This window comes from Puma concolor, chromosome D3 (genome assembly GCF_028749965.1).
Source record: "Puma concolor isolate L17-30 chromosome D3, mPumCon1.1.hap2, whole genome shotgun sequence".
Lineage (NCBI taxonomy): Eukaryota > Metazoa > Chordata > Mammalia > Carnivora > Felidae > Puma > Puma concolor.
In genome coordinates, this window is record NC_141678.1 from 90,440,131 (window position 1) to 90,450,435 (window position 10,305).

Here is a 10,305-nt window from a genome sequence, read left to right on the forward strand (position 1 = left end):
TGACACGCTGATTGACCTTAGACCACCTCAAAGGACGCTGCGAGCCAGCCACCGTCTTGAAAACCCTACCTGAGGCCCCAGGAGGTGATGGATGTCCGAGTGCAGAGAATGCCATCGCACAGCTGAGCATTTCTCTGCGCGTTTGGTTTGTTGCTGCATCCAGAGAAGAAACCGAGGTTTCCCGGCTGTGTTCACAGCTTTTGTGCAGCAAACACACAACGTGCAGAAGCGCTCGGTGCCTTTGTCTTCCTCCGGGCTCACCTAGCCTGCAGCCCGTGGACAGACTGCTATCACCTAAAACACACGGAGCTCTTGATGCGTGCCGGAACGCCCAGCGGTCTCAGCTTTCCTTTGCTCAGCCAAGGGTTTTAACGCTGTTTATATTCTGAAACAGGATAGCTTTCTTTCCCCCACCTCTCTCTCTGTCACATGAAAGACGAGCCAGGAAAATACCTGCAAACTGCCAGGGAAATGTAAACAAATGATGAATTTTTGAAGTCCCCCAATATACACTTTCCTCCTCAAACGAGAAAAGGAAAGGTAACAGGGGAGTCTGCTGATCACAGAAACGAAAATTGAAAACCTTCTCTCCTAGCCATCCTTACGTCACAAGAAGAAACTGTACTGGCTTAGAAACAGGCAGAGACGTAAAGATCATCGACCACTAAATGCAACGTGTGAGAGTTCTGGCAGAAACCTGCTGTGAGGTATCGGTAAATGGGTATAATTTTGGTGACCACACGTGTTTCTGTTATGGTTTATACCCTTTATTTTAAGTCTGCAGTAAGCCGCAACAAGTGTTGTATGTTTTTAATTAAACTCAGCATTTGGATCCTTTCTAAATAAGCAGTACAAGATGAGGGGCGGGGAAGCAGGCTTAAACATTAAGAAGTTTTTTCTTGATTAATTATTAAATATAACCCTTAAATACTTGGGCACTTTTAAGTATCGGTGAGAGATGAATAGCGGTATTCTTGCAGCCGAGAGAGGCGATAAACCCTGAAGGCTCGTCGCCAGCTCAGAGGTGAGTCCTGACAACCTGTCCTCTTATAAAGGATGACAAATCCCAGTTAGCATTATTCATTGCCAAGCTCCGGGATCAGTCTGAAATTCTCACAGCACTTGGAAATTCACACACATTAGTCGAGTGGAAAAGATGTCAAGGACTACAATGAAAAATAAATCATTTTTGTCCACGTCAGTGTTGTAGTAAAGGTGTTCGTGTAAGCAGAACCCCGGCCAGTGCACTTGATAACCAGTCCTCCTCGTCCCTTATTCCAGACCTTTCTACCGTGGTATAATGTGACTGAGAGCCTCAGGCTGTCAAACCTCCCCTCTGGGCTGGCGTGGGCGTGGGCTGGCCCCCCCCAGGATCCATCTTACAGATCTCCAAACATTCTTCAGACTTCCCTTCAGATGATGGCTCATTCTGTGACCTTGACTCCCATTCCACCTTTTCAGACTTACCTCCTTACAGTAAATACAGTAAATACAGCTACAGTTTCTCTTTCTTGGACAAGTTAATGTTTTTCTCTGAAGTACAGAGAATGAAGGACTTTGTGAAGTCTGGAGTTAAAAATACAAAGGCAATTAAAATACTTTTTGGACTGTTTCCACATCACTGCTATTGTGAATAATGTCCCATAAAACATGGGAGCATAGGTATCTTTTCAAGATTCTGACTTCAATTCTTTTGGATAAATACCCAGAAGTCAGATTGCTGAATCCTATGGCAGTTCTATTTTTAATTTTTTGAAACAGCCTGAACATCCGTGGACAGAGGAGTAGATAGAGAGAATGTGGTACATGCATACAATGGGATATTACTCAGCATTAAATAAGGGAATCCTGCCATCTGCAACAACGTGGCTGAATCTTGAGGACATTATGCCGAGTGACGTAAGCCAGTCGCAGAAGGACAGGTACTGCCCAGTTCCACTTACGTAAGGTGTCTAAAATAGTCGAACTCCCAGAAACAGAGGGGAGGCTGGTGGCTACCAGGGGCAAGGGGACAGGAGACGAGGGAACTGCCATCCAGTGGGTACAGAGTTTCCGTCACACAAGGTGAATGAGCTCTACAGGTCTATTGTACGATACCACCCAGGGTTAACAGGGCTGGAGAGTGCACTGAATTTGTCAAGAGAGTGGAGCTTACGTTAAGTGTTCTTACCACAATAAAAAAGAAAGTGGAAATTCTGTCAAAGTTACCTTTTTTTGTAACTGAGTCATAGCTGTTGTTTCAAAAACAGGCAAGAAATGCATGGCATCCGTTGTCTTTGAGCGTTTTGGTAAGAAACAAGGTGGTCCATCACAACCGTAGACGGAAGATACTTGTCTTCTTTGCTATCCCCACTCTACTCTCATAGCACATGATACATGTTGAAAAAAAGAAACAGAAAGGTAGCAGGACACAGAGGGCAAAGAACTTCTGTTCAGTGTTTGCTCTGAGGATCATATGGAAGCCTACTCTGTGGATGATTAAACATCACAAGTTCGGGGAATAGTCCTTTCTAATGAGAGTTTCTGCATTTTCCCCATATTTAATTAATGTAAGTAACCCAAAGGGAAGGTACCACGATTCAGTTTCCGACTAAATCTAAAGATCTGATCCAAAGATACCTGGAAACACAAAACCATTTGGAGCTATGTGAATGCTGTCACACACCCAGTTGGTAACTGGCCAAAGCATCTTAAAACCTGTTAAGGAATTGATAAGGGGGCTTCCCCCAACCCTCATTCTGTCCAAGGACCATGTGTAGGGCAAAAATTTTGTTCGTTTGAAATTTTGCGGGGACGGGAGGAGCTTGTTTTTGTTTTTGTTTTTGTTTTGGCTTGGATGGAATTGCCATGGCCTTAGATTGCCTGCCAACATTTGTAACTTGCAAATGTAGAATTTTATGCATTTATTCAGAGGTCCAGCCTCAGATGTTGAGTAAGCAACTGTGAGATTGAGGCTCCAGCCTTTCCAGTAAACACACAATTTTGCTTGATGATGCAGGACTAGGGGGAGGGAGAGCATTTTCACTTTTCTTCCAAATCACTACAGCTGAAAACTACACCTGTTGGACAGCAACCCGAGGCAGGGGAGGAAAGAATAGAAGAAAGCAAGAATAGCTCTATCCATCCATTCGTCTCTTCACTCATCAAGTTCTTAGTGAGCGCCTACTGTGTGCCAGGTACTGGACTTGTCAGTACCTGAAGCTCAAGTCCAATGCGCTTAGTTACGGCTTCGTGTTGGTATGACACAACCATGACTCTCAAAACATTCTTTCTTTTTTTTTTTTAATTTTTTTTAACGTTTATTTATTTTTGAGACAGAGAGAGACAGAGCATGAACGGGGAAGGGTCAGAGAGAGGGAGACACAGAATCTGAAACAGGCTCCAGGCTCTGAGCCATCAGCCCAGAGCCTGACGCGGGGCTCGAACTCACGGGCCACGAGATCATGACCTGAGCCAAAGTCGGCCGCTCAACCGACTAAGCCACCCACATTCTTTCTAAGCCACGTTCTTTCTAAAAGAGTTCTATTGCAAAGGTCTATGTGCTACTCTAACACGTTAACAAAATGTACCTCTGAAACACCAAGTATTAAAAAAGAAAATCTAGCATTAAGCTGACAAGGTTCCCTTTGCAGACACATGGCTGCCTAACCACCTCTTTAGTAAAATAAATACATAAATAAATAAATAAGGCTAAGAATGCCTGCAGTAAAACAGAGAATGCACTGTCCATGTTGCCCAGACACAACAGCAAAAGACAAAAAGCCAGAACTACAGAACTGTTAACCCCAGGCAGGGGTTACTTAGAGTCCCAGTCCCTACTAACTGTATGCCCCCCTGGGATCAGAGACAGCGAGACAGAAGCCGAATTATGAGAGAAACCGAACACTTCGCTCTCAGCCTTTCCGTCTCCCCGGCTCCCTGGTTCTTGTCACAAACAATGGGGTGTGGTACATGACAGACATACTAATCCTGAACGTGTCTTGCAGGGAATACAAGCATTTAGGGCTGGAAAGACAGACTGGCTGAGGCCAGGGGAATGAAAGCAGGGCGGGAGAGAGACTCTCGGAGGCCAGTTCTGGGGGAGGTTAGACTTTACCAGCTGCTTAGGGCTAAGGCAGTGGGAAGCCGTGTGGGTCATTTGTAGCTGCTCACTGCTGGTCCCCTAGGATTCTACTTTCTTCCTTATGCCGTCCTGCATGGCAGGTTCTCTCTTAATGTAGTTACCTTCTCCCAAGTGGCCTCTGTGCCCAGGAAAATCTCCGTTTTCCGGGGTGACGGGTGCTCCCACGGCTGTGTGTTTAGTTAAGCTTGGTTCCACAGAATCGAGTGAGGAGAACTATTCTGGAGAATAGGCCGTGACTCGTGCCGGGAACTGGAGCCTGTAGTAGTTGAAAGTAGCATCTAAAGCTTTTATGAGTGGGTCTGTAATCAATAGTAACTTTCCAAATCTCGTATTCCCTAAATTCTCAGATAAGGCACATCATTTATCTTTCGGAAGTACCCCACCTCTGGTCAACCGTCCACATACCTCTTTCCTTGTTTTTGTTTCACGGTGTCCCTGTTCCCCCAAAAATCCAGCAGAGAAGAAGAGAAAATTTATTTGCTTAGATCCTTGAGCTAAAATCAGATTCCCTGCTACAAAGCAATCTGCAAAGCATCCTTCACCGGAAAACAAATGGATTGCAGGGCCACCTGCTGGGCATTCCGAGCTGTGCACACCCTGGGTTCAAATACCAGCTCATTTACTTAACAGCGAGCCAGGTAGTGGTCCCCAGACTGAGACACCTGGGGTCACAGGAGGACTTTTCAAGGAGGCCTCAGAGTTTTGAGGGCACCAATCCCCAGCTGCTCAAATTCTACATGTCCTCTCTCTTAGGGCGGATAGGACGGGACTTTCCGGCAGTGAGCTGCCTGCTGTCCTGCTTCCCGTCTTTCCGCGCCCCTTTTAAGACAGTGCTGTAGACTGAATGTGTCCTCCCAGAGCTCCTATATTGAGACCTATAACCAGGGTGATTAGGTCATGAACGGGATTTGTGCCATCGTAAAAGAAGCCCACGAGGCTGCCTTACCCCTGCTACCGTGTGAGGACATGGCGAGAAGACAGCTCTCTGTACAGAACCAGGAAGCAGGCTCTCAACCAGTCCCCAAATCTGACAGCACCGTGGTCTTGGACTTCCAGCCTCCCCAGCTGTGAGAAATAAATCTCTGTCATTTATAAGCCACCTAGTCTATGGTAGTTGTAGCAGCCCGAACACCCCAAGACATTCAGTGCCAGGCATCATTCTAAGTGCTGTACGTTTAATTTTTTAAATTTTGTTAATGTTTATTTATATTTGAGAGAAAGAAAGAGAGAGAAAGACCCTGAGCAGGGGAGGGGCAGAGAGAGAGGAAGACACAAAATTAGAAGCAGGCTCCAGGCTCGGAGCTGCCAGCACAGAGCCCGACACAGGGCTTGGACTCACAAGCTGTGAGATCATGACCTGAGCTGAAGTCGATGCTTAACCGACTGGGCCACGCAGGTGTCCCTAAGTGCTGTACATTTAACTCAAAAAGCCTCAAATGTCCCAAACAAAGGGGCAATTTGGAATACCACCATATATTATTATTGGAGAATGCCTCCTTCATCAAGGATGCCTGTTGGCTACATAATTTGTATTATTTCAAGGGGAAGAAAATAGAAGGTCCACCTTCTGACAATTAACATTATATTTCCAAGTAAAAGAATTCCATATCAAGAGTAAATTCTGTATTTTCCTGAATTTTATTCAGATTTGTAAGAGAAACATTTTCATCAATGAACTTTGCCAAATGATTAGTAGGTACATAAATAATGTTCACTTTTTACTTGGACTCAAACCTCTTCCTGGCTCTCATTTACCAATAGCTTCTTTTTTCTTTTATTTATCATGACCACATACCTATAAAAACTTTATGAACTTAATGTTAGTGTTTATGTATTCTACTCTAAGTCCCCTTTTTGTTGTATTTTTCACTGAACCCTGTCTCATTCAAGCAATAATCTCACTTATAGACACCTGAACTAATTTTTTAAAAGCCAAATAGATATGCTTAAATGATACATTTCTAATAAATTACTTTTAATATCTAAAAATTCTTTGTCAAATGTATACAGCTGACCCTTGAAAAACATGGGTTTGAACTACATGGGGCCACTCATATGTGGACTTTTTCACATAAATACAGTACAGTTCTGTAAGTATATTTTTTTCTCTTCCTTATAATTTGCTTACATTTTCTTTCTTCTTGATTACTTTATAGAATATATATACTTTACAGAATATAGAGTATATAATACAAATAACATACAAAATGTTAACCAACTGTTTATGTTATTAGTAAGGCATCCGGTCAACAGTAGGCTATTAGTAATTAAGTATTTGGGGAGTCAAAACTTTTAAATGGGTTTTTGACTGCAGGGGGCATCAGTACCCCTAACACCTGTATTGTTCAAGGGTGAACTGTAATACATTTCCATGGTTTCGATTAGTCATATATGAATAATGATTGTAATGAGAATTTAATCCAGAAAAAAACTTTAACACTTAGAGATTTCTAGCTATAGAAAAGTAAATATTAATTTAAATGTCTATACATATTCTCTTGCAGAGAAGTGTAATAGGATCATCAATGAAAGACTATCAAATGTAAAAATGTTAGTTTGATGGTTAATATAAAAAATATAAGAAATAATAAGTGTTGGTAAGGATTCAGAGGACAAGGAACCCAGCATGCACTATCGGTGGGAATATAAAGTGGTGTAACATTGGTAAAAAAAAAAAAAAAAAAAAAATTGGTTAAAAAATTGGTGACATTGGTAAATTGGTACAAATTGGAAAACAGTATGGAGGTTCCTCAAAAAATGAAAAATAGACATGCCATACAATCCAGTAATTGCACTTCTGGGTATTTACCCAAAGAAAACAAAAACACTAACTCGAAGATATATATGCACCCCTTTGTTTATCGGAGCATTATCTACAATAGCCAAGATATGGAGACAATTTAAGGGTCCATTGATAGATGAATGGAAAAAAATGTGAGATATATACACAATGGGATATTCCCCAGCCATAAAAAAAAAAAAAAATAAATAAAATCTTGACATTCACAACAAACTGGATGGATCTATAGAGTATTATGCAAAGACAAAAACCTTATAATTTCACCTATACGTGGACAAATGAGCCAACAACAACAGCAAAAGAGTAACAGACTAATAAATATAGACACCAGAGTAGCGGTTGTGGGAGCACAAATTAGGTAAAGGGGATCAAGAGGCACAGACCTATAAACAAAATGAGTCATAGAGATGTAACCTAGAGCTAAGTCAATAATACTGTAATAACTTTGTATGATGACAGATGGTAATTACACACTGAGCATTTCGTAATGATATAACTGTTGAATCACTGGTACACCTGAAACAAATCCGTTATATGTCAAGACTCTACTTCAATTAAAAATGTTTTTAAAAAACACAAAGATTCAAGAAAAAAGAAATAGTTAAAAATAAATAATAGACTACCGAATATGTCAAAAATTTCCTCTTAAGATAAAAGCTGTTTGTACAGTATGACTGGACTGGGGGAGGAAGTGGAATCAGGACTTCTCAGTATTTAATTTTCCCTCATTTTTCGAACTTTAATCGACAAGAAGTTACAATTTGACAACTCTGAGGGGATATAGATGGAAAATTTAAGGGGGAGGTCATTTTTTTTTTTTTTTAAGTATTTACATCTTTTGCAACTACTACACTTGCTATTAAAAACAAGGGCACCTGGGTGGCTCAGTGGGTTCAGCAGCCAACTCTTGCTTTCTGCTGAGGTCTTGATCTAAGTAGTTAGTGGGCCGAGGCCCCGGGTTGGGCTCTGCTTGGGATTCTCTCTCCCTCTCCCTCTGCCCTGCTTGCTCTCTCTCCCAGAATAAATAAACTTTATAAACAGCAGACAAAATGTGGGAGGGTAGATTCTTTGCCAAGTTCTTGTGGGACCGCTCTCACGGAGACGATCACCACCACCTAGGGTCTCGGTATTTCAAAGGTAAGCACAGAAAAAGGGTGGGTCCTCCTGCGTCCACAGTCCCGAGATCACTGGATTTAAACACTGATACACCCCCTCCCCCAGAAACAGGGCCGCTGGGGCCCTGCGGACCCAGGGCCCGGAGGCATCAAACGGCACCGCGTGTGACCCGGCACAGGCGCGCCGCCCCGAGCCTGAGCGTGGGGTGTACGCCGCTCCCGGGGCCTCAGAACCTCACCATCCACGCACCCGACCCCAGCCCAGCGGGACCAAGCAAGGAGCAGGCAGGGAGTGGGCCGCACGGCCGCAGCCCTCAGGGTCACAGCTCAGGAATTCCCCGCAGGTCTCCCAAGTTGGGAGGCGGGCAGGGGCGGGGCGAAGCCGGTTCTCCAACAAGCCCGGTGATTGGTGGGTGGAGAGGCGTGGGGCGGGGCGACGCCAGCTCCCCTACGAGCTCGGAGGTTGGTGGGAGGGACGGTGGAGGGGCGGGGCGATGCCGGCACTCCGGAAGAGGCGCGTGATTGGTGGGCGGGGCGGCGGGGCGGTGGGAGGCGGTCCCGCGCCGGGGGCGTGACTGGGCACGTGGTACGGAACCGGCGCTGCTGCAGCTGCAGCTGAGGGGGTAAGCGGTCTGGACGGGCCGGGCCGGGCCGGGCCGGGCGGTCCTCGGAGGGGGCGGATGGGTCGCGCCTCGGCGTGTGGGAGCAGGGACCGAGGTCCCCGGGGGAGTGGTGCCCGGGAGCCCCGGCTTGGAGAGGCCTGGCCCACCGCCTGGTGCGCTTGGCCAGTGGGGACGGAGAGAGAGGGTACCGCGGTTAAAAGAAGGCGCTCGCGGGGACCCGGCGCGCTGCGGGCGGCGGGCAAGACGCGCAGAAGACCGCCCAACCACTTCCTCCTGACGAGGCCCCCAAAAAACTCAAGGCTCTCTTTCTCCCCTGGAGCCTTTAGGTCGATGTTGCTGGCCGGCCGGGGCCCGGGGTCAGCGGTCCTTAGGGTCAGACTTTCAGGCGGGTGTGAGGCGGTCGGCTCAGTCTTGCTCTCGGCTTCAATTTCCCCATGTGCAAACTGGGGGTGGTCCTGTCCTCGGGCGGCCCCCCGCGGCATGGGTGGGGTCCCGGACGGTCATCCGCGTGCTGACCCGGTGTCACGAGCTGGAGAACATGAGAGACAAGGACTGGGACACATGTAGGTGTTGCCGGGTGGTTCCAGCTGCCACTAGCTTCATTATTTAAGTGGTGGCACCCCCGGGAAAGTTAGAGATCCTGGCATTTATTTTGAAAGCATAATATTTTCTCTTGTTCACTCCCACACAGCGCTTTTACCTTCACAAGTGGGGTTCCGCAGGGCATGTCAAAGGGGTCCCATCTTTAATGGTTTCCGTTCTGGATGGGGAAGAGGGGCGGGTTGGGACAGGAACTCCTAGAACTGTGAGCGGGAGCGAGAAAATGGCCCTGGCCTGACCTCCTTTGACCAGATTAGGAATTCAGAGAAGCATTTGCTTTTCAGGCAGCCTTGTGACTTGGCATGGAGAGGTGAACAATCTGATCTCTGTTCTGTCTTGGGTAAAAGTGCAGATACATTTCTGCCTTAGCTGGAAGGTGGTTGTTCATTTTGACCGCAAAGAATATTAGTGAGAAGATCCCACAGTGAGCTTGGGGTTTATGGTATTTCATAACCAGGAACCCAAATGAAAAGCACCCAGTGTAGCATATGGTCCTAGATAGCTTCCCAGTTTACATGATTGGTGACATATAGATGGAAATTTGACTTATTTATGCTCATGAAATGCCTCTCCAGCGTTTGTGGACTGACTTGTGTTTCAGATCAAAGCCTCAGGGGCAGCAGTCTTAGGTGGCTGGGTGGTGTGTAAATATTTTATGCGCTGAGAACTACGTAGCTGGAGCTGGCCGTTCTGAAATCACAGAAATCATACAGCACAGCTGGGGCATCTTTCTGTTTGCTAAGCAGCTGCCAGGCCTCATGTCGCGGTATAGAGTCACTGCTGTGTTTAGCAATCACTTTGGAATCCTCTACCAAGAAAAAACTACTCTTCGATTGCAGTGTGTCAGTACACAGGCGTTTAGAACTACCTGGATGTGACAGGACCTCGTCACTCCTGCTGCATTTCTGAGATATTTGGTGTGACTTGTGATGCTTCCGGCCAGTCTTGCCACTTGATGGAATTTGAAATGTCAGTTGAGGGAAGGAGAGGGAACCGATTTTGAAAGTCCCCAAACCAGAATCCTTTTGTTTCCTGCTCATTCCC